The sequence below is a fragment of the Ursus americanus genome, chromosome 1 (assembly GCF_024610735.1).
Source record: "Ursus americanus isolate L20-20 chromosome 1, mUrsAme1.1.p, whole genome shotgun sequence".
NCBI classification, from domain to species: Eukaryota; Metazoa; Chordata; class Mammalia; order Carnivora; family Ursidae; genus Ursus; species Ursus americanus.
In genome coordinates this window covers 29759681-29785545 of record NC_142127.1, presented here as the reverse complement: position 1 = coordinate 29785545, position 25865 = coordinate 29759681, and the positions used below count along the sequence as shown (strand labels likewise).

The 25865-nt window shown below is 35.0% G+C and overlaps 1 protein-coding gene across 7 annotated transcripts in view; it reads right to left on the bottom strand.

Annotated features, from left to right (window-relative positions):
- The window catches only part of MBD5 (methyl-CpG binding domain protein 5), a 448335-nt gene that overhangs the window by 71295 nt on the left and 351175 nt on the right, over positions 1 to 25865 (bottom strand). For all 7 annotated transcript variants that reach the window (XM_087860618.1, XM_087860612.1, XM_087860610.1 and 4 more), the window contains one exon: positions 2345 to 2518. The gene's annotated coding sequence lies outside the window, so the exon portion shown is untranslated. The remainder of the gene's footprint in view (positions 1 to 2344; positions 2519 to 25865) is intronic.

Here is a 25865-nt window from a genome sequence, read left to right as displayed (position 1 = left end):
CCTCTGCTCCCTATGCTCATGCAGTCTCTCTCTCTAATAAATAAATAAATAAATAAATAAATAAATAAATAAATAAATAAAACAATAAAAATATTTAAGGAAGTGGAAAGTGAGGGTCGGTATACATATCTAGAAAATGCTTACCATGCATTCTTTTATTTATTTATTTGAAAGAGAGAAAGAGAGTGTGCAAGCAGGGGGAGGGGCTGATGGAGAGGGAGAGGCAGAGAATCTCAACAGATGGGTGCTTAGTGCAGAGCCTAAGGTGGGGATCATCTCATGAACCTGAGATCATGACCCAAGCCAAAATCAAAAGTTGGAGGCTTAACTGGCTGAGCCACCCAGGTACCCCCATTTTATTTTCTTAAAAGCTAAAAAGTATACAATCACCAGCTCCCAAATATGTATTCCGTTAAAAAAAAATTAGAGAAATGTTTTAAGTATAATAATAGGTTATACCAGCACATCTATAAACTAACTGATAAACTTACTATACTGCTGAGGGAAAAATTATTTATGATTTCTTTCTGTATATTAGCCACCAGCAGAGTTTGCTATTTTTGTTTTTCTATAGTATAGTGAAGTTTCTCCTAGAGAATATTTATAAAAAATATTTGTCTGCATTTACATAATCTATTTTAGAGTAGACTAAGCAAGTTTAAGGAGTAAATTTCACATTTCATGCATACATTACTGGTATTGTGGCCACTCCAGGAACAGCTCAATATATACAGGTCAAATCATTGCTGAGAAATGATGTATATCAATATTGTTTTTTCCCAAACTGTACTAAGAATGCGACAATTATGAAAACACCAATTTGAAGAGATATGCACCCCTATGTTCTGTTCAGCATTATTTACAACAGCCAAGATATGGAAGCAACCTAAGTGTCCGTTAATGGACGAATGAGTAAAGAAGGTGAGGTGACAATGGAATATACTCAGCCATAAAGAAGAATGAGACCCTGCCCTTTGTGATAACATGAATGGACGTAGTGGGTATTACGCTAAGTGAAGTAAGTCAGATAGAGAAAGACAAATACTATAGGATTTCACTTACTTATGGAATCTAAAAAAACAAATGAACAAACAAAACAAAACAGAAACAAACTCATAGATACAGGAAACAAACCTTTGGTTACCAGAAGGGAGAGGGGGCAAAATACATAAAGGAGATTAAGAGGTAAATCTTCCAGTTATAAAATAAATAAGTCATGAGGATTTAATGTACAGCATAGGGAATATAGTCAATAATATTGTATTAACTTTGTATAGTGACAGATGGTAACTAGATTTATCATAGGGATCATTTTGTAAGGTATGAAAATATTTAATCACTATGATGTACACCTGAAATTAATAGGATATTGTATATCAGTTATACTTCAATTTAAAATTAATTAAAGAAATCACTGTTGGAAAAAAAAAGAATGAGACAATTACGAATTATGCCCACTTGGGGTTGCATAACATATTTAAACAACTAATATTTACATATTCTTTTACTTATAAGTGTTTAGCACTCTTCAATTCATCTGGCAATGGATACCCAGTTACTACTTGGAGTAACCAGTTCTGTAGAGAGGTAATGGTGTCCCCTAGTAACCTTGAAAATCAGTTTACTCAATGCGAAAATAGGAAGACTCCTCAGCCATTGTAGAAACCCACCCAAAGACATTGTCTCTAAATATGTATCAGTATCTAGGAACACTCAGGTCCAATCAATGCCTCCAACAAATGTAATTAAATGTAAAAGATAACTATAGTCTAGTTGTTCAATAAGGTCTCTCAAGAAGGAAGAAGAGGAATATCGTCTTTGTGTGGATTCTAAAAACAGGAGTCCAAAGCATACAATTTTTAAGTCCCATGAAATAAGTGAACTGTTACTGTGTTTTTGTAGCTCATACATCAGGAACAAAATGAATGAGTAGTAATACCTGCAGATATTTTGTGGTGTCATATGAAAAGTGTCTCAAGGAAACGCCATTTAGCATTGCAGTGCTCACTGGAATGGTAAGGGAGTCAGAGAACACGTAGCAGCCAAAGAAAACTTATGCACAAAGTATTCAGGTTAGAGAGGAAGGGATTTTTCAGTATCATAAAGCCAGGTATAAAGTATTTTAGAGAACATGCTGAAGAAAAGCAAAACCTGTAGAAAATAAAGTCTCTAATTTAACAAGTAGTTAAGCAAAATACAAGACCAAGTTACAAACAAGAGGACTCAAATCCCACCTGCAGAAGTGTTTGGCATGTACACAGTTTGAGAATAATAATAAAAGCGAAATAGTTGACAATATTTAAATGAAAAGATTTCACATGAAAATTTGCATTTCCTGCTTTACCTGAGAAACTGGACAATGTGATGACACTAGGTCAACATTCCTGCCTGGCAACAATTATCTGGAACGGAGCAGTGGCTGCTCCTTCAGAAAGGACTTGGCTCTCCAGTTCAGTGCAGTAGCTTCCTGCTTCATTCCCAGCAGCCTGGCCTCTGTAGGCACTTGGGTTTCCAATCTCTGGAATAGAAAGGACCTTGAGATAAGGCTTGAAGGACTCACTGTAGCCCTTGACAAGAAGTACAGCTTATTTTTTTTCAACGACCACTTAACCTACACTTCATAGTTTCTTCACAAGTGTGGAGAATGAACTCTTGGTGGATCATCATGCATTATTAGTATGTGAAGGAGTGCTAGGAAGGCAGCTAAAACCAAGAGCAAACAGTTAATTTTCTTGATAAAACTGAGATGGCTGAAACCATGGTGATTTTTGAGTTAGAGGAGGCAGAGGGTACACAGAATTCTCACTCAACTTCAATCTTCTATCGCCCCTTCTTTCTTAGCCCCATCATCAGTTATACCACATTAGCATTATCTCAAGAATTCACCTGGGGATCAAAGAATTATAGAAACAAATTGTACATTACCATTATTGAGTTATAAAATGCCAGCCCCTCTGACTTTTAACATTGTTTCCTTTCAGCAAATAAGAAAAAATATTATAAGGACTTTCAACAGTGTATTTGAGACCTTATTACCCCTTACTCTATTTTCTCCTAGCCATCAAGGAGACATTGACAAGATTCTTTCTCGGTCAGGGCAAAATAATCTTTGGGACAGTATAGCTCATTTTGTTCTGTTTCCATGGCTAATGAACAACCTTCTGATTTTTGCTGGATTTCACAGGTGCTTTGATAGCATCAAGTTCATAATTTGGATATCAGGCACAAGTATTTCAGTCAATGAAAGCAAGTAAATAGACAAATGGGTTATGTTTGGCTTCAATTAGTTTCTTGTAAATACAGGTGATCTGTATCAGACCTTAGAGGCCCATTACCCATGAGAACAATGGCAAATAAATTTTTCTTTATTTTCTTGCTTTATTTTTTAAAGTAATCTCTATGTCCAACGTGGGGCTTGAACTCATGACTCTGAGATCAAGAGTCACATGTCTACTGACTAAGCCAGCCAGGTTCCCTCAACTTTTTCTTTTAGTTGGAAGAGTAGGGACCATATCCTAGACCATAATTACTCCACAGGGTGCTTCTCCATCTTTGGGTATTTCCTGATAGCCTACTTGTTCTTTTTTCTTTTTGTTTTTAGGTCAAAGGAGGACAGGTGAATGTGTATAGGACATGGTGTATATATGCTTGAACATTCCTCAGAAAGCGGCCAGGAGGAACAAAGGAGCAACTAAAGGATATGGAACCAAGATTAAATAACTATATTCTTATAATCCTGATATATTAAAGTACTCCAGACGTTAGATTAAGTGTTTTGAATATTTACTGGGCATCAACTACATGTGAAGCACAGTAATGGATACAAAGGAACTGGACATAAATAGCATACATACCTGGGAGTTGGAGGGCAGGGAGTGGGACGATCAGGGAAACAGGTAAGTACAACACTGAATCACACTGGCTACAACAGGGCTAAATAAGGAGTGATAAACGAGCACAAAGAAAGAGCTAGTCTAGTTTTCAGGGATCAGAGAAAGGGGGATGCAGGATACATTTAGGGGTGCACTGATGTTAGACAAAGAAAGGTTAGTAGGAGACCTGAAACTTCACCTCATCCATGCAAATGATCTTAGTTCCAAAAGATTAATATTAAAGATTTTACATTTCTGTCTGATAATAACAATTCCAACATTTTTTTTTTTTTGAGCTGGTAAGCGAGCATAAAGGTCTCATTTTGTCAGACCTTTTAACCTTCAGATGGGCTAAGTGATGAAGCATTAATGAATATTTTCCACAGGAAGATCTGGATGCCTGCCTCATGCCTGAAATAGAAAACGGTGACCTGACGTCCAGATAAGCAAATATTGTTTTCTAGAAGAAATACTATCAAAGGACAATGATTCACTTCGATAAGAAAGTATTATTAGATGTGGCGGCACTGGAAGTAGAAGCTAAAAGGAGCAAGATATGGATGAAGGAGTCTCAGCCTGTAGATAAAGTAGTTAAAAACCATTTGGAAGTGTATCTTTTAATAAAAGAAGTTCATAAGTGATGAAAATAAGATGACTACTATTCTAAAGCTATTCTAGACAAATATATGAATATTAGCTGACTTCCTACCATCTTCTGGGAACAGCACTGAGCATTTTATACAAATATATATTAACTCATTTAATCCTTGTCACAACCCTGTATATAAGTACTATTATTTTTTCTTTTCTAGAATTAAGGAAATGGAGGCAAGAGAAATTAAATAACTTTACCTTCTCTTTCCTCTCCGGTAATTTATATCCCCCTTTCCTATTTTATTGTTTTTCTCCTTAGTGTTTACCCTATATTACATTTACCCTATTGCTATTTCCTCTACATTGTTAACATTTACCCTCTTGTTATTTCCTCTGATAAGAACATAGGCTCTGCGAGTACATGGCCATATAAGTCATCAAAACGGAAAGACTTCCCTATAATTTACTGCTTTAGGTTTAATACTCCTTGAAAGCTGGCTGTCTCACAACTTTTTTATTTCTCACAGCACAAAGTACAGAACCTTACACATGCTGGAGTTAAAAATATTTGTTGAGTGAATGATGAGCATTATTAATCAGTAAGCATGTACTGAGCCTTTGTCATGCTCAGCACTGCACATGTCACTGTCAGATAGGGAAGTACAAAATACCATCAGTGTTCTCAGAGAACTTAACACCGAGAAACAGAAATAGATAGATGCATGAGGAATACGCAGGGGTACAAAATAAGAAGGACTCACATTTCATTACTTCCATTCTTCAACCTAATGATGTCTGAAAATGCTTATTTACCACTCCTCCCAAGACACCCTAGTAGTTTGCTGCATTAAACTTTTGTGGAAATGCCAGGACTGTTCACAACTCCATGTCTATGCACGTGTTATTCCCTGGACATAAGATTTTTTCTGCATTCTTTTTTTTTTTAAGATTTTATTTATTTATTTGACACACAGAGAGAGCACAAATAGGCAGAGTGGTAGGCAGAGGGAGAGGGAGTCGAACAGGCAGAGGGAGAGGGAGCCGAGCAGAGAGTCCAATGTGGGGCTTGATCCCAGAACCCTGGGATCATGACCCGAGCCGAAGGTAGACGTTCAACCGACTGAGTCACCCAGGCGCCCCTTCCTTCTGCATTCTTAAAACAACTTCATGCTTTTTAAACTCTAGGGTCCACTCCTCCATGAAGCCCCCTCTAGTCTCCTGCTCAGAGTTACTTATTCATTCCTCTCTCATTCTACAGTGCTGTTTACATGCTGACCAAACTGTTTTATGTACACACATTCCTTGTTTCATATAGCTTTGTTTTTGTGGTTGCCAAACACATTACCAGGTACATGGTATGCAATGTGCTTTGAGTTGAATTATTTGTTTTTCTCACCTTTCAAAATGCTAAAGAACTTTTTTACTCTCCTGAAATGTCATAAAATAGTAAAGTTCTTTTTAGTCATATGTTAAAACCACCCAGTGGTGTATGAAGGTGGCTAATTGCAGGTGTGTATTCCACCACAATCAAAGGAGGCTGAACAGAATCTACTTTTTTCTTATTTTATGTGAAGTACAATTTCTAAATTTGGGGACTGTCTACAGTGCCTGGAAGAGTGCCTGGCACACAGAGCATAACTTGTTGAGTAAATGCAATGAATGCTTGTATACAAACTAAATGCCGTGGCATAAACTAAACGTACTATAGAAACTCAGAGATGAGGTAACAAATGATAGAACAGTGAGCTAATGGTTAGGAAGTGTGGCATCTGAAATTTTCTAGCTGTATATAACTTTGAGTAAGACAACCTGAGCTTTACTTTTTCAATTTGTAAAATTAATGGCTTGGACTAGATTAGTATTTTTCAAATTATTTTAGGTATAGGTCTCTTTTATCTAATGAAGTCTAAATGAACTCTCCATTATATAAAACAGAAAAAAGAGACTTATTGGTAATAATTCATTGTGTAAGACCAAATTCTATTACTTATTAAAATCCATCAATAAAAATAAGGCACTACTTTGACTAGTAAAAAGTATGAAGTCAAGAGATATGGGTGACAGTTGCAATTTTAAATCATCTTCAAAAGCGTCATTTTTGTACTTTGTTTTGGCTTTCTAATATTGATACAATTCTGATTACCACAGAAAAGCTATTGCCAAAAGCAACCTTTTTTTTTTTAAATATTAAATTTGGCTTTGACAACATTAAGATCTCTTGCAATTAAAATGGTCCAGAAGCTTGAAGGAAGAAAGAGTAAAGAAAATCTTGTTTCCAAGACTGAAGGAGTGTATCTAATCATTACTCATGTTTCTGGGCATAAATGTGAAATATGGGCAAGAAATACTCAAAACTAAAATTAAGCAAGAAAACTTCCTTTAATACAATATTATCATATTAATTTGCCATTGCAAAACTGTTGAGGAGTGATAAGGACACATGGCAGAGAGATGCCCCTCTGTCATGTCTGTATTTATTCAATGAAGCATACATGTTGCAGCAATGCTCTCACTTGTATAACCTGATTTGGATATATCATAACTCAAGTTTTTAAAAAGCCCAGATAAAGCTTAAAAATAAAAATGCATACTCATAAGAAGTTCAAATATGTATATGAATATTGGTAGGAAAACTTTAGTCAGCAGTCCATAAAAATATAAACTAGTAGTATGGTTTATTTTTGTTTCATGATGTTTATGTGTTTGTTTCATGATGTGTTTACAACTTGGTATAACACACTTTGAATGCACACGTTACATTTATTGCAGTGTTAATATATTTTTAAAATTTAAATTTGTGTCCAACATTTGGAAAACTTTGAAGAGTCTCTTCTGAGCTGGATGTTCTTCTGGTCCATCCAATTCTATCATTTCTACCTAAGCTAGAAAAGTGAGAGAGACATCATAAAGATGACTTCAACTTTTCAACTCAATCTCATATATGTTTACGGAGATAAGACACTCACGGAACAGGAAAAAGCCTGATTAGATTGAAGTGGAGAATTGTGTTAGGAAGTATCATGAATATAGCTTTAAAAAATATGTCCATCTTCCTTGTATAGGGCAAATCTCTACTACGTACATAAGCTCAAAAAAGTTTTGGTGTCATAAATTCATGACATTCTAACATAAGCATTGCTGGTCTATAGCTTTCTTAACTTATAAACGCAATCTCATTCTTATATAGTCATTTGCTGACAATGACATCTGTCAGAGGAGAAAAACTTGTCAGCGATTTTGCCATTATTTACTTGAGGAACATATTCTGATTTGAACTGCAAAGGAAACTCTCTTAACTGACCTCCACTTAAACAATCCATCAATTAATCAAAACAGCATTTCTATTTGAAAACAGACTAATGTTTACCTCTGCTCTTACCATTTGAGTTGTATGCTTTCCAATATTAGTTGTGTTGTTTCCAAGGCTGTCTGAGTCAATAACAACACTTGTTGTTATAATTTAGGAATTTAATAAAATATTTTGTAAACTAATGAAATGTAAGCATAAAAGGAGAATGACTATTTCCGTGAAAATTAAGTTGAAAGCATAACGTTTAATACCAGCCTCCTAAAAATGAGGTCAAATAGGATGGGAGAGTGGAGAATCTTGGTGGGGGCAACCCTAAAAACCTTGAATAATTTTGAATTCAGATTATCTTGCAAGTATCTTCGAATTCTTGTTCTTCTCCAAAGCTAAAAAAACAAAAACAAAAACAAACCACCTTGGTATAAAGACACTGCTGTACTCCAACAAGTAAACTCATAGGGAAAGGTTTTGGCCTAAAAAGACTGCTGACTACTCTTAACTATAATCAACTGATGGTTCCCAGAGGGGAGGTGGGTGAGGAGATGGGGGAAATAGGTGATGGGGATTAACGACTGTCCTTGTTCTGATGAGCACCAGGTGTTGTATATAAGTGCTGAATCATCAAACTGTATATCTGAAACTAATATTACACTGTATATTAACTAACTAGAATTTAAATAAAAACTTAAAAAGTATGGGGCGCCTGGGTGGCTCAGTCGTTAAGTGTCTGCCTTCAGCTCAGGGAGTGATCCCAGTGTTCTGGGATCGAGCCCCACATCAGGCTCCTCCTCTGGAAGCCTGCTTCTTCCTCTCCCACTCCCCCTGCTTGTTCCCTCTCTCGCTGGCTGTCTCTATCTCTGCCAAATAAATAAATAAAATCTTAAAAAAAAAAACTTAAAAAAGTAAAAAGATTATTGACTGAATGTATATTTATAGATTACAGATTGAAATGTTTAATTGTAAGTATTTTTTAATGATTCTCTGCTTTAACACATCTTTTCAATTAATAAATCAACTATAGGTACAGATTGTGATGGATAAGAGGCCTTCTCTTATAAATTCATGTTGAAATGATGAAGTTGTTTGGGATTGAAAGTCTATTTTCTTTTGATCCTCATTATTTTAGAAACATACTGATAAGGAAGTTATTATATAATTATTGAATGAAGAATCTTTAGTGAGAAATGAACTTTGAAAACAGATATACCTAACAATATCCTAAAAATAAGTGACACCAAAAAAATGACAGAATTACAATCAGAAAGTAATCAAACTACAGTCTACATACATTTCTCAGAAACTGATATAAATGATTAAAACTACATAAAATGCTCCATCTAATGGAAATACACAGAGGATTATACAGATCAGTATGAATTATAAATGCACATTTTATTTATGTATTTATGTATGTATTTACTTATTTATTTTAAGGATTTTTATTTATTTATTTGACACACAGAGAGAGAGAGAGCAGAAGCAGGGTGAGCAGGAGAGGGAGAAGTGGGCTTCCTGCCAAGCAGGGAGCCCAATGTGGGCCTTGATCCCAGCATCCCGAGATCATGACCTGAGCCAAAGGCAGATGCCTAACCAAATGAGCCACCCAGGTGCCCCTATAAATGCACATTTTAAAGAAGAGCACATGAGATGGGAAAAATTAGCACAACATGGTGGTTGAGAGCATGGATTCTGGACCTAGACTGGTGGAATTAAAATTTCAGCTCTATTACTTGTATAGACTTAGGATAAATTACATTTATGTCCCTCAGTTTCATTTGCAAAATGAAGATAACAGGGCACCTGGGTAGCTCAGTGGTTAAGGGTGTGCCTTTGGCTCAGATCATGATCCCAGAGTCCTGGGATCGAGTCCTGCATCAGGCTCCCTGCTCGGCAGGGGGTCTGCTTCTCCCTCTGCCCCCCTCTCCGCTTATGCTCACTCTCTCACAAAAATAAATAAATAAAAATTAAAAAAATTAAAAAAAATGAAGATAATAATCATATCTACCACATAGTGTTGAGCAAATTGAATAAATGAAGATTTGTTAAGTATTTAGTGTCTGGCCCATAGTAAGGATTATGTAAATATTTGGTAAATAAATAAAAATAACTGGCCATAAAGACAATCTCGAAGATTCCATACAACTGAAATCACATAGAATGTATCATCTCATTAATTTCCATAAATAAAAAACATCTTAAGAAAATAATATCTTCAAATACCCCTGTGTTTGCAAATTTGAAAAACAGTGACTCATATATAGGCAGTCTTGAAAATCAATATGAGGTCAGTGATCATAAATTTATAGCATAATCCAAAATGTGACCTTATTTGCCAGAACATGCCTTATTAGACAAGACAGCAGTATGAATAGAGTTGGATTTCTGCATTATTGAGTATAGACATGGAAAAAGCAAAAACAGAATAGATCACATTTGCAATTTAGTATCAAACTGTTCTAAAAAATATACACAAATACCCACACAGTGTGTGTGTGAGAGAGAATGATAAAGCAAATATGGCAAAATGTTAATTGTTGAATTTGTATGTGTAGATAATAGATACATAGATAAATAGAAAAAAGAGTACCTAATGAATAGATAATTTGCATAAACTATTATAACTTCTTGGTAAGCCTGAAATAAATTCAAAATAAAAAGTTTTATAAAATGTAGAGAAAACAGGGACACCTGGGTGGCTCAGTTGGTTAAGCATCTGCCTTTGGCTCAGGTCATGATCCCAGGATCCTGGGATCGAGCCCCACATTAGGCTCCCTGCTCAGCAGGAGCCTGCTTCTCCCTCTTCTACCTGCTCTGTCACTATGTCTTTCTCTCTTAAATAAATAAACGAAATCTTTAAAAAATTTTTTTAAAATGTAGGGAAAACACAAACAAAATTAAAACAGGACCAGGGTTGTGGAGAAGGGTGGGCAAAAGAGAGAGGAGCAATGAAGTTTGAGATATGGCAAATGTGTTACTGAGGATATGGAAAATAGAATCTAAACTGGAATAAAGGTCTATATAAGTTAAAGAACATGCAGGATAGGTATAAGAGAAGGAGAAAAGGAAATGTAAGTAGATAAAAGGCAGGAGAAATAGTCTGACCTAAAGGAGTTAAAATGTTGGGGAGATAAAATATGAACCCATGAAAATTATAAGGCAAAGTGATTAATGCTCAAATAAATAAGGGGCAAAGTAAAATTCTGTATAAGGTTAGAAAAGGTTAATATAAAGGGCTACTGTAATTTTGAATCTCTTCCTTACTTTGCCTAACTCCCTCAGCCTCATATATGGGTTGGAATGACTCAAATTTAAGGTAAAGAACTATTTAGAAAGAAAAAAAAGAAGGGAGAAAGAAAGAAGGAAAAGAAATATGTGGAGGCTATAGAAATTGAGAAAAATAACTCTAATCATTCTTGCACAATGGAGGAGGACGGAATTTGGGAGGGGGAACAGGTAGAGAAGGTAAAACCTTCTGGAGAAGTTGATAGAAATGGGCCCCTTCATAGGTATTTATGTGAACTTGGATTGGTCTTGAATATTGACTAATGAATTGGTTTTGCATATTTAGCAAGACAAACAACTCATAGGAGATATAGTTAATAGAAATAAAGAAATAAAACTGTCAGTGCTTGAAATCAATGTGGTCATTTATTCAGAAACCTCACATTGAAAAATTATTAGAACCAACTTAGAGGGTAGCTGGGTATAAAACGAACATACAAAAACAAGAAAAGGATAATTGCCCTATCTAATAGTAAATTATATTAAAAAGTTGCAGTATTGGGGTACCTGGGTGGCTCAGTTGGTTAAATATCTGACTTTTCATTTCAGCTCCAGTCATGATCTCAGGGTGCTGAGATCCAGCCAGGTGTCAGGCTCTGTGCTCAGTGCAAAGTCTGCTTGAGATTCTCTTTCCCTCTCCCTGTCCCTCCCCCTCTGCCCCTCCCCTTGATCTCACACTCTCTCTCTCTCTAAAATAAATAAATAAAATCTTTAAAAAATTAAAAAAAAAAGTTATAGTACTGATGCAAGAATAGGCAGATAGTGTAATAAAAGGGTGTGGCCACAAATAAACCCATAGATATGCAAATTTAGCTCATCATATAGGTGTCATTTTAATTTTATAGGAAAAGGATGGCCAATTCAATACACAGAGTTGGGACAATTGGATACTTATTTGGAAAAAAAAATAAGTTACTTCCATAACTCATGTAATTCACAAAATATATTCCAGATGATTCAAGACTTATGTAAAAAACACTAAATCAAACTAAAATATAAATGCATTAAGACAATATAAAAGAATATGTTTATTTGTGCCATATTCATGAAGGTCTTTTAAAAGAGATGAAAAGCAAATGCCATAATGAAAAAGACTGCTCAATTTGACTACATCAAAATTTAAAACTTCCATTCAGCAAAAGAATCACCAAAAAACTTAAAAAAATAATTGATAGGCTGGGGAAAATATTCACAACATATTTAACAGTTGAAGCCTTAATATCTGGAATGTATAAAGAGTTTCTAAAATCAGTAATAAAGAGATAAAAAGCCCAAAAGAAAAATGGACAGTAAATATGGATAGGCTGAGAAGAGTTAAAGCAAAGGCCAGTAAATTTTAGAAAGGATGCTCAATCTTAGTAGCAATCAGAAAATGCAAAATAAAGCAATAGGGAAATATCAGTTTTCACTCATAAGACATGTAAACATTTTAAAAAAATTGGTAATGTCAAGTTTGGTTGAGCATGGGAAAACTAGTGTCATAAACCACTGGTAGAAGGACAAACTAGTACCTCCTTTTAGGAGGGTAATGTATCAGTATCAATATGAATTTAAAACATGCATAACCTTTGAAACAGCAATCCCTCTTCATCATGCAAGGAAAAATAATCAAATATGTACACAAAGAATTATGTAAAATGATATTCACAGTAGCACTGATCATTAGAATGAAAAACACAAAACAACCCGAATGCCTATTAATTAGGGAATAGGTAAATAAATAATATAGCATTAATAATATGGAAGATAATACAACACTTAAAAGAGGTAGTTCTATAATTGCTATGGAAAGATTTCCAAGACACACTGTCAAGTGAAGAAAAGCGAGTTGAAGAACATATTCTGAGTGTAAAAACATTTAAGTGACATTTAAATATCACACATAACGTTGTAGTACTTTTAGTATTTATAGATAGTGAAATTGGGTTCCCTCTTACATAAAATACCATGAATTTCCAACCTTTCCTTCCTTGGGTGGTCTTAGTAAAAATAATCTTTGTATCTTAATCTTCAGAGACTAAAATTACATGTTAATTCAACAAACATGTACTGAGTACCCACTATATAAGTGCTCAAAAACAAATACTACATGGTATAATTCCTCCAGACCTTTTTGGAAATCACTTGGGAGCCTCACTCAAGTGGCATGAAGCAATCAAGTACTTAGAAGAGAATTAGGTTTATTTTCAGCAATGGACACAGAGTTCTACTTTCAAGAACCGACTCAGGAATAAATTTTAACACATAACAGAGGTATATGAGGTCCAATTATTCATTTTACATACTGGTTTTCAATGTTCATTACCACAGACTTTAATATTTTATAGCAAAAGGGCCTGGAATGTTAAACATAAGCTTTTATAAAAGCATTTGACTTTGTTTTTATTATGTAAATTTCCTCAGCATTCTTTAGCTTATAATTCAAAGTTTATCCTCCATGACTTAAAATGCTTAAAAGAATTTTTTGGGGACTAAGAATGAAAACACGACAGCAACCTTGAGAGTAACAATGAACACATCAATGTATTATATTTGAGTTTTAAGAATACTCAGCATGGGAGAAACTGTTGGGCATCCGAATAAGCTGGGACTCTAAAACACTACAGTTGGCTTAGGAGGCTTTAGAAACATGGGAGATAAGATGATGCAAACAATTTCATCTCTGGGGAAATCAATCTAATGCTAACGAAAAGATTTCATGGCCACCTAAAACAGAGGCAAAGGAACAGAAAAAAAAGAAAAAACTTTTTTTACTTTTAACCATAGGTACCATTTAAAGACTTTACCTTTTATTGCAGCTTTCTGTTTTCAAACTTCCAATTAATTATTAATTATTAATATTAATTTAATATTTTTATTTTTATAGTTTTCTAGATGGATACTGATGACTCAGGTTAACCTATCAGCCAATAAATTAGTCTCTACTGACTTACAAAGTATCTAAAAAAGATTACATAGCTTTACCGAGCATATATTAACTGAGCAGTATTACTAGTTATTGATTCATTATATTGGTCAGAAAGATACCTAAATTAGAATCAGAAAACAGATGTTGACAAATCATCTATTAAACACAGCAGTCAACTACAAAACATAGCTATGAATTTTTACACTAAAAACAAGAGGGACAAATAAAAGGAGTTTGTCAAATTTGTAAGAAAATAATTCTGAAACCCTCAAGCAAACTTCAAATTCAGACTACCAGGTCATTTCCTACTAGCGATAAACAATTAATAGATAAATCTGAAGATATGACTGCAATGATAATTCTAATGCTTCAAGCATGAACACTTCAATAGACAACTGCAGTAATAATTTTTGTATTTTAATCATGAACACTTCAACAGATGAAATCACTAAAAAAAATGCCAGGATATTGTAATACAAGTGCTATGATTTACCTGTATTATATGACTAATGCTGAATAATAAAGAAATAAAATTCTACACTATTTCATATTTTCAACCATGGTTTTATATTAAATAAACATTGTCAAACAGCTCACTACTATGTAAGTTCTATTTTTAAAAGAAAATTCCTCAATCTACTTCATACATATAAATATTCATATAAATACAATTTAATATATAATATATATAAAATATAAAAATTTTCATTAATCTTACAAAATACAAAAGAAGATACCATAAAAAATTAAAAATGAAAGTATATTTAGCAAAAATGCATTTTTATTTTTTTTATTTTTTTTTTTATTTTTATTATTTTTTTTTTTTTTAAAGATTTTATTTATTTATGTGACAGAGAGACAGCCAGCGAGAGAGGGAACACAGCAGGGGGAGTGGGAGAGGAAGAAGCAGGCTCATAGCGGAAGAGCCTGATGTGGGACTCGATCCCGGATCACCAGGATCACGCCCTGAGCCGAAGGCAGACGCCTTAACGACTGCGCTACCCAGGCGCCCCAGCAAAAATGCATTTTTAAAAAATATTTTATTTATTTATTTGACACAGAGAGAGACAGCCAGCAAGAGAGGGAACACAAGCAGAGGGAGTGGGAGAGGATGAAGCGGGCTCCCAGCGGGGGAGCCCGTTGTGGGGCTCGATCCCAGAACGCCAGGATCACGCCCTGAGCTGAAGGCAGATGCTTAGTGACTGCACCACCCAGGCGCCCCCAAAAATGCATGTTTTGAGATGATGTTGATGTTAATCTTTTTCATTGTTCATCAATAGATGCACAAGAGTAATTGGGTCACAGTGAATTAGTAATTTGGATAATGAGAATTTTATAATACCTATGTCTTTTTTCCCCCTCATTGGACTTTTTTTTTTTTTTAAGATTTTATTTATTTATTTGACAGAGAGAGAGACAGCCAGCAGGAGAGGGAACGCAAGCAGGGAGAGTGGGAGAGGAAGAAGCAGGCTTCCAGAGGAGGAGCCTGATGTGGGGCTCGATCCCAGAACGCTGGGATCATGCCCTGAGCCGAAGGCAGACACTTAATGACTGAGCCACCCAGGCGCCCCCCTCATTGGACTTTTTAATACTTTAGTATTAAAGAAAATCTTTGTTATAAAGTGAATTTTATTCTAAACTTTATGATTTGCTTTCTCATCCAAAAACTCAACCAGGTATCAACTCAAATGAAATTATTTAAATCTTTCATTAGGGCCTATTATATATCAGACATAGTTCTAGGCACTGGGGACATTGTATTTGGGAGGCTTACATTGTAATGGTGGTGACAGAACAAAAACCAATAAGCAAATACACAAAATAACTGCAGGTCATGTTAAGTGCTATGTAAGAAATAAACAAGGGCCTAAGAGAAAACAAGGATTTGGGGTGGAGGGGTAGAAGGAGAGATCTCCCTTAGAGACAAGGGGAGTCTTCTCTGAGGAGGTGAAATTTGAGAGGCCTGAAGGATGAGAAAGAAACTGGACATAAGAATGGGGTGGGGGAGGAACACACGAGTGATCCAGGCAAAGGAAGCAGCATGTGTAAAACTCCAGAGCTGAACATGAGCTGGGTGTGTTCTAGAACTGAAGTTAAGATTGATGTTGCTGGAGTGTAATGAGGAAAAGGGGGAGTGGCATGAGATGAAGTTAGAGAAACAGGCAAGGAAGGAACCATGTGGGGCCACCTTATTCATAATCATGTTTTGTATTTTATTTTATTTTAACTGCAATGGGAAAACAGAAGAGTTTAAGCAGAGGAGTCACAAGACCCTAACTGCATTTGAAGAAGGTATTTCTTTTTAGCTGTGTGAAGAATGGACTGGTAGAAGCAATCTGCTAGAAGTCTTTGTGATAAATGCTGACAAAATTTTGGATGCCTATTCACAACGGCCTCTTAAAACTACTTCTTTGTATTTAACTGAATAATAATAGGCACAATTGGAATAATTGGAGAAATGGGTCATATAATCTGGGGGATTGTAATAGTCTAGGAAATGCACATTGGGAGTGGTTACATAGGTATTTTAGACTTTGGAAAGCATATTTCAAAGTATTCAAAGAGGTAAAAGTGCACTGTAAGCATCTATCATAAGGAAGGCAAAAAAGGTTTTGAAGTTATTAAAAAAAAAAAAAAAAGAACATTCTGACCATAACCATCCAAACAGCCTAAGCCCAAAGATAAAGAAACCAGAGAGAAATCTGTAGAAGCTCAAGGGGTTGTACAGGGAGCTTTCTATATTGCTTAGGTATAAAGAAGCTGTGTATAAAAGGCAAAAGGAAAGGCACATAAACCTGATTCAGCCTTCAAGACCTTGTGTGATTTTGACCTCTGAATTCCACATTTTGTGTCTTTCCCTGACCATACTTTATAAGTGTCTCTCCAGTCATGTCCTTTTTTCTATTCCCTGAATATGTCAAACTTATTTTTGACTTTGGGCTTTTGCAGTTGCTGTTCTTTGTTCTAACTCTTCTAATATTTGAGCTCCAATATCACCTCAAAATGTCACCTTGTTTATTTTCTTCATAGCATATATTCCTAACTTAAATAAAATTACTGTTTATGTATTTATTGCCTTTCTCCCATCACTAGAATTTCAGCAAGAGAGCAAGGACTTTGTCTATCCTTTTCATGGCATTATCCTCAGTGCTTAGCATAGCATCTGGCACATTATAGGCTTTTGATAAATATTTATTGAATGGAAAGAAGAAAGAAAGGTAGAAGAAGGGAGGGAGACATGAAAAGGCATCTGAGAAAAATGTCAAAAGGTTTATCAAATCCAGAACGAAGTGGAGTTTAGAAAAATCCTAGGGGCGCCTGGGTGGCACAGCGAAGTGTCTGCCTTCGGCTCAGGGCGTGATCCCGGCATTATGGGATCGAGCCCCACATCAGGCTCTTCCGCTAGGAGCCTGCTTCTTCCTCTCCCACTCCCCCTGCTTGTGTTCCCTCTCTCGCTGGCTGTCTCTCTCTCTCTGTCAAATAAATAAATAAAATCTTTAAAAAAAAAATCCTAAAGATATAAAAGGTACTTTTATAGTTATAAATGGAACAGGAAGATTAAGGGATACTTGGGCAAACAACTGCAATAATAAAATGAAATGAAAAGAAAACTAAATTTCAATTTTGTTTCTATTTTCTTGATCAAAGAGAATAAATCTTATGTCAAATGAAAAAATATATCTGATTAAGAATAAATCATAAAGGACTTTTGGCTTAGAGTCAAGATGGAATAAGAGGAGTAAGACTTGCCCTCTTGCTTGAAAGAACTCCCACCCAGAAAAAAACGGGCAAAATATATGAAACAATGTTGTTGGTTTTTTTTTTTTTTTTAAGATGCTAGACACCAGGCAATCAAAGGAGACAACCAGGAAACAAAGGAGAGGAGCCCTAGAACTGCCTTAGCTTATTGCCTTGAGTGAGTTTCCAGTCTATGTACAGAGAAGGTGAACCCAGTTGGAGCTCAGCAGATTCTCTAAGCTAAGGAGATATAGCTAAAGGGTCAGGGGAGACCAAGGCAGTTTGTGTTTTCAGGACAGAGTGCTGGAGAAGAGTTGCAGAGAGAGAATTGCAGAGATCTGCAAAGGGTCCCCCGCCCCCCCACTTTTTAAATACAGGACTTGACCTATACTTTATTATTTTTTAAAGTAAGCTCTATGCCCAACGTGGGGCTTGACCTCATGACCCTGAGATTAAGAGTCACATTCTCTACTAAATGAGCCAGCCAGGTGCCTCAGAGGGTTCCCTTTGAGTATTTAGCAGAGTATTGGGCAGTGAATGCAATGAGGAAACTAACTGAGGCTGAGGAAAGAATTTCCTGAGAGGATAAAGCAAATGGCACTTGACACTCACACTGGGCTAGGATCTGGAACACTTCATAACTCATGAGATATAGCATAGAATATTCAGGTGTTTTGCTTAGTAGTGGGGAACAGGTAGACTTAGACAAAACACTTTTGGTATTGCCCAATGAGTTTTAAAAGCAAGACCTGAAAGGATCAAATTATTATTTCCAAGTAATTTAACTGCAATCCAGAGCAAACCTGAAAAATATTTAAATGCAAATACCCAGGACTCAACAGAGAAAATTCACAATGTCTAGCATCAAATAAAAATTACCATACATGGGGGCACCTGGGTGGCTTGGTCAGTTAAGTTCTGATTTTGGCTCAGGTCATGATCTTAGGGTCCTGGGACTGAGCCCCTTGTGAGGCTCCCTGTTCAGGAGGGAGTCTGCTTGTGCCTCTCTCTCTGCCCCTCCCCCTCCTCATGTTCTCTTTCTCTCTCTCATTCTCTCTCTCAAATAAATAAAATCTTAAAAAAATTATCACACATGGAAATCAGCAGAAAAATAAAACACATAGTGAGACGAAAAACAGTCAGTCTTAGATGAACTTCCAGGGAATTACATTGAGTGAAAAAAGCCAGTTCCCAGAGGTTACATATTATAGGAGACCATTTATTTAACATTTTTGAAATGACAAAATTATAACCGACTGAGTCACCCATGCACCTCTGAAATGACAAAATTATAGAAATGGAGAACAGATTAGTTGTTGCAGGGGTAGGGATGGCAGTAAGGTGGGGGCAAGATAGAAGTGGGTTTGGTTATAAAAGGACAAGAGGAGGGATTCTTGTGGTGATGGAACTGTACCTTGACTGTGGTGGTGGTTGAAAGAACCTAAACATGGGATAGAATTGTACAGATCTAAAAACACACAGGCACACAAATGAATACAAGTAAAATTGGGGAAATCTGAACAAGATCAGTGCTTTGCATCAACACATTCTGGCTATGATATATTACTAGTTTTACAAGTGTTACCATCAGGGGAAAGGGGGTAAAGGGCACAGGGGATTTCTCTGTATGACTCCTCACAATTGCATATGAATCTACGATTAAAAAAAATTTCAATTAAAAATATTAGTTAAAACAGATTGACAAAATTTATAGTTAACAGATAAGAACATTAACACAGTTATAATAATTGTATTCCATATACTCAAAAGTATAGAGAGATATGCAAGAGGGCACAAAAAAAAGACCCATACTGAACTTCCAGAGATGAAAATTATAATTTATGAGATGAAAAATACACTGGATGGGATTAACAGCAGGTTAGACATTGCAGATCAGTAAATTTCAAGACATAATAATAGAAACTATCCAAAATCAAACAAAGAAGAGACTGAAAAAAAAAAAGAGTATCAGTGATATGTGGGGCAATTCACATGGCTTACTATATATGTAAGTGGAATCCTCAAAGGAGGGAAGAGAGTGGGGGACAAAAAACATTTGAAGAAATAAAGGATGAAATTTTCCCCAATTTGATAAAAAAAAAAACCCAACAACTATAAACTCAGAGATTTAAGAAGCAAAACAAATTCCAAGCACAAAAAACAAAGAAAACTACGCTAAAGTACATCATAATCAAATTGTTCAAAATCAGAGATAAAGAAGAAGTCTTAAAAACAGCCGGGGGGGGGGGGGAGGTATTATATACATAAGAACAAAGATAACGATGATAGTAGAGTCTTCAGTGAAAACAATGAATGTGAGAAGACTGTGGACTCTCATCTTTAAACTACTAAAAAATCCCCTCAAACCTGTCAACCTAGAATTCTATATACAGCAAAAATATTTTTCAAAAATGAAGATAATTTAAAGACTTTCAGATACACAAAACGTGAAAGGATTTATCACTAGCAGACCACAAGTACGGTAAAGAAGACCCTTTAGGAAGAAGCAAAATAAAACCAGATTGAAATAAGGATGTAAGACAAAGTAATGGAGAGCATTAGAAATAGTAATTATATGATCAAACATACATCTCTCTCTGTCTCTTTTATTTTTTACTGTAAGTAAGCTCCATGCCCAGTGCAGAGCCCAAGGTGGGGCTTGAACTCATGACCCTGAGATCAAGACCTGAACTAAGATCAAGAGTCAGACACTCAACTGAATGAGCCACCCAGGTGTCCTTAAACACCCATTTCTTTTATCTTATAAACAGATTTTTATATTTAAAGTTTTAAAAGGATAACTGACAATTTAAATTTTTAAAATGTATTATAAGGTTTATAACACATGAAAAAGTAAAATATATAACTATACCACAAAAGCCAAAAGAGGAGAAATGGAAGTACACTAATTATAAGGTTCTAATACTATGAGTGAAGTGATACAATATTGCTTGAAGGTAGATGATGAGAAGTTAAAGATGTATATACTACAAACCCAAAACAATCAATAAATAACAAAATGAAGAGTTGTATCTACAGAGCCATTAAAGGAGATAAAAATGGAATCACAGAAAGTACTCAATCCACAAAAGGACAGAAAGAAATAAATAAAAAACAAAGAACAGATAGGACAAATACAAAATGGGAGTCATGGGGCAAATAGCAAAATGATTGATTTAAACCTAACTATATCAATAACCATATTAAATGTAAATGGTCTGAGCATCAAATTAAAGGGCAGAGATTATCAGATTATAGGTCTACAATCAGACAAGAAAAAGAAAAAAAAAGGCATCCAAATTGGTGAGAAAGAAGTAAAATTGTCACTATTTCTAGATGACATAATACTATACATAGAAAACCCTAAAGACTCCATCGAAAAACTATTAGAAGTAATAAATGAGCCAGTAAAATTGCAGAATACAAAATTAATATACAGAAACTGTTTGCATTTCTACACACTAACAACAAAGTAGCATAAAGAGAAATTAAGAAAAAAAATTTCAATTTATAATTGCAACAAAAAGAATAAAATACCTAGGAATAAACTTTACCAAGGAAGTGAAAGACCTGTACTCTGAAAACTAAAACACATTCATTAATGAAGTTAAAGATGACACAAACATATGGATAGATAGTCCATGTTCATGGGTTGGAAGAATTAATATTTGTTAAAATGTCCAGTCTACTCAAAGCAATCTATATATTCAATGCAATCCCTATCAAAATACCAATAGCATTTTTTACAGAACTAGAACAAATAATATTAAATTTGTATGGAATAACAAAAGACCTTGAATAACCAAAGCTATCTTGAAAAAGAACAAGGCTGGAAGTATCACAATCCCAGATTTCAAGATATACTATAAAGCTATAATATCCAAAACAGTACAGTACTGGCACAAAAACAGACACATAGATTACGGAACAAAATAGACACCAGAAATAAACTCATTTTTTCCATTGTTTTTAAAGATTTATTTGTTTATTTGAGAGAGAGAGAGAGCGAGCATGCATGAGTGGCGGGAGGAGCAGAGGGAAAGAATCTTCAAGGAGACTCCCCACTGAGTGTGGAGCCCAACTCGGGGCTCAGTTTCACAACCCATGAGATCATGACCCGAGCCAAAACCAAGAGTGCAACGCTTAATCCACTGAGCCATCCAGGTGCCCCATAAACTCATGTTTATATGGTGAATTAATCTACAACAAAGGAGGCAAGAATATACAATGGGGAGGGGCATACACACACACACACACACACACACACACACACACACACACACACACACACAATGGAATATCACTCAGCCATAAAAAGAAATGAGATCTTGCCATCTGCAACAGAGATGAACCTAGAGGGTATTATGCTAAGTGAAATAAGTCAGAGAAAGACAAATATCATATGATTTCACTTATATGTAGAATCTAAAAAACAAACAAATGAACAGACAATAAAAGTAGAAATACACTCATAAATACAGAGAACAAATTGGTGGTTACCAAAGGGGAGAAGGGTGGGCAGATGGGGTGAAGGGGAGTGGGAGGTACAGGTTTTTAGTTATGGAATGAATAAATCAGTAGGATTAAAGGTTCAGCATAAGGAATATAGTCAATGGTACTGTAATAGCTATATTTGTGGTGAGCAAAGCACAAGGTATAGAGTTATTAAATTACTATGTCGTACCCCCAAAACTAATGTAACATTGTGTGTCAACTATACTTCAATAAGTAAAAAACAGATTGGGATAAATGCCCCAATAAAATAAAATGCAATAAAATACTGTGCATGATAATAAATAAACAAATAAATAATAAAAAAGCAAAGCCCAAATGTATGCTGCCTATAAAAATCACAACTTAAATATAATGACATAATAGGTCAAAAATAAAATCATGGACAAAAATAAATTCTGTAACACTAATACAAGAATGCTAGAAGGGGCATTTATGATAGCCAAAACTGAAAACAACCCAAATATTCATCACAGATAGACAGATAAACTAATTTTGATATATGGAGAAGCAAAATGTAACTCAGAAAAAAAAAAAAAGAATTACTGACTTAGGAAACAGCAAGAATAAATCTCAAAATAATTCTCCTGAGTGAAAGAGGCCAAATGAAAAGAGAGTGTATATTGTATTATTCCATTTATATAAAGTTCTAGAAAGTGCAAACTAATCTATGGTGACAGCAGCTCAGTGGTTGCCTGGGGACATCAAGGAGAATGGGAAGAAAAGGGAGGTAGGAATTAGAAATGAATATGAGGGGGCGCCTGGGTAGCTCAGTCCCTTAAGTGTCACACTCTTGATTCCTGCTCAGGTCAAGATCTCAAGCCCCACATCCTGGCTCTGCACTCAGCGGGGAGTCTGCTTGAGATTCTTTCTCCTTTCCCTCTGCTCCTCCCCCCACTCACAGGCTTGCACTCTCTTTCTCTCTCTCTCTCTGTCTCTCTCTCTCAAAATAAATAAATATTAAAAAAAAAGAAATGAATATAAGGAAACTTTTGGTGGTTATGGATATGTTCATTTTCTTGATTGTGGTGATGGTTTCATGTATGTTAAAACATAAAATTGTACTCCTTATATATGTGTTGCTGATTGTATGTCAACTATATCTCAATAAAACTGTTAAAAATAAATAAATAAGAGAAGGAACAACTCTTCTTTACAGAAGTATTCCAATCAATATAGGCAGAAGGAATAAGGGAGATAGAAAATTACTATTAGAACACCACACTAGTAATGGAGGCAGGCATGATCCATCAATAAATTCTAAAAAAAGTAGGTGAATTTTTAAGAAGAAAGAAGATAACCACATGGTATCAAAGGATCTCCTTGCAAATATTTATTAATTACAAAGGGGGAAAATAGCAACTTCACAGTGGAGAAACCTGACACACACATCCTAAACCAAGTGATCAAGTTTAACATCATCAATAATAATATGTATCAACATCATGTGCCAGCTGCTATAATGCCCTGAGGAGGGTACATCACTTCCAATATTTGTCCCCCAAATGAATAATCTCAATTTAATCAGGACAAAATATCAGATAAACACAACTGAGGGACACTCAACAGAATGCCTGACTAGTAATCAAAGTGTCAAGTGATGAAAAGAGAAGGAGAGACTAAAGAACTCTTACAGATTGGAGGAGACTAAAGAGACATGAAAACTAAATATAATATGGAATCCTGGACTGAATCTTGGGGAGAAAAAGTACATTAATGGGAAAAGTGGTGAAATCAGAATAAAGGCTATGGTTTGGTTAAGAATATTGTAACAATATTAATTTCTTAGTTTTGATAATTGGATGATGGTTATGTAGGGTGTTAATATTAGGGGAGGGTAGGTAAAGGCTGTATGGAAATGCTCTGTACTATTTTTGCAACTTTTCTACAAGTCTAAAATTATTGCAAAATTAAAAAAATCTTAAAGACTAAATCACAAGCTTGGATAGGTGAAAAAGTAATAACAGATCTCTTACCTACTTTAACAGATCTTTTATTTGTATCTTGACCTACGTAACTGCCTGAAAAAAAATTAATGAGAGAAACCTGGAGATGAAATGACTGGATTGATGGTAATTTTGAAGAACTATAGAGACTAGAAGAGATGCTAGAAGACTAGGTAATGAAACAGTTTCTAATTTTTTTAAAAAAGGTAAATAATGTGGAGATTTTAAATTATAAACCAGTCAGGCTTTCAATCATGCTTTTTAGCTTTGTAAGATTTTTAGAAGGAATTAATGAACAGATAGGTTTACATGTACTTAGGAAGGAAGACAGTAGTAACCATGAGCTAGTTCAGCTTCACCAGGGACAAGTTATATCAGACTAACCTTAATCACTTTCTGAAAGGATTGCCTGCTTGGCAGATATAAAATAAATGTTCTACTCTAGACCTGGTAACTTTGATTTCAAGAAGGTATTTGGCAAAATCACTAGAAATCTTGTGGACCAGATGGTAAAATAAGAGCTAGATGATATTTCAAAAGTTGTATATATTCGTTATTCACTGAATGACTATTTACAGGTTTATGACTCAATTCCTAGATTCAATCTCCTATTAGAATTCTCTATTGGCAGATCAAAAGGCTTTCTTGGCAGTCCTGCTAGGTAAACATTTCCCATTAACTAGTATGAAGATAAATTGAATTGGAAAAATGGTTGATAACTACAGAACAGAATTAGGATCCAAATATTCTTAAAGGAATTTTGAAAAAAATAATCTTTAAAAAATAAGATTAAATGGAAGAAAGAGGAGATATAATTTAGAGTATATGATATAAAAAAGATTTTTTTTGGCTAACTGCAAGTTCACTAAGTCTTTCTGTACAATGCAGTTGGTAAAAGGATTAACAAGATCATACTTACCAGAGAGTAATATTCACCCTAAATCAGAATGTGAAATTCTTCTGATAAACTGGAAGCATTTTGATATTTCACTCATCAAATTTCTTTAATTCATAGAAAAAATGAGAATAAATAAATCTTTGTGAAACAAGAGCTATGAAAACAATGAGCTAGAGAAAATGACAGGAAAAGACAAATCCTTATTAATCACTGGTAGATTGTGAAGTCATATTCCTGTTGTGTCTTAAGTGCTAGCCTTACTTTAACTAGAACCAGTTCTACCTTTATTTTATATATTAGGATTCCATAAAATCAATCTTTTAAAATATAAGGATTAGAAGACAGAAGAATAGGGGCCACAGGATAGACATCCCTGAATTAACCAGAGAATAATAAAGACAAATATAATCAAGTAGGCCATGTAATCAGCTTGCCAGGGATTGGCAGTCTTTGCTAAATAATTTGCTTCAATATAAATCCTTTTCCATTTCATCCATTTATTTCATAGACACACACTATGGGCCTGAACTAGAATTCTGAGAGTGAGAGTAGAGAGAAGGGATTTTACTCAATTTTTTGAGTAATATTTGGGATCTGAAATAAGCAGGTCTTAGTAAACATATGGCTGTGTGGGGCTTGATAGTGATGTACGGAATGTAGGAAAGGGATGGCAAATAGGTTTTAATTCACATGCTATATCAGTCAGGTCCTGGCAGAAAACAAGATAGTACACTCAAATTGGGTAATCTGTGGAAAACTTTACCTATGAAGATGTGGGAAAGATTTAGTGGAACTGACAAGGGATAGT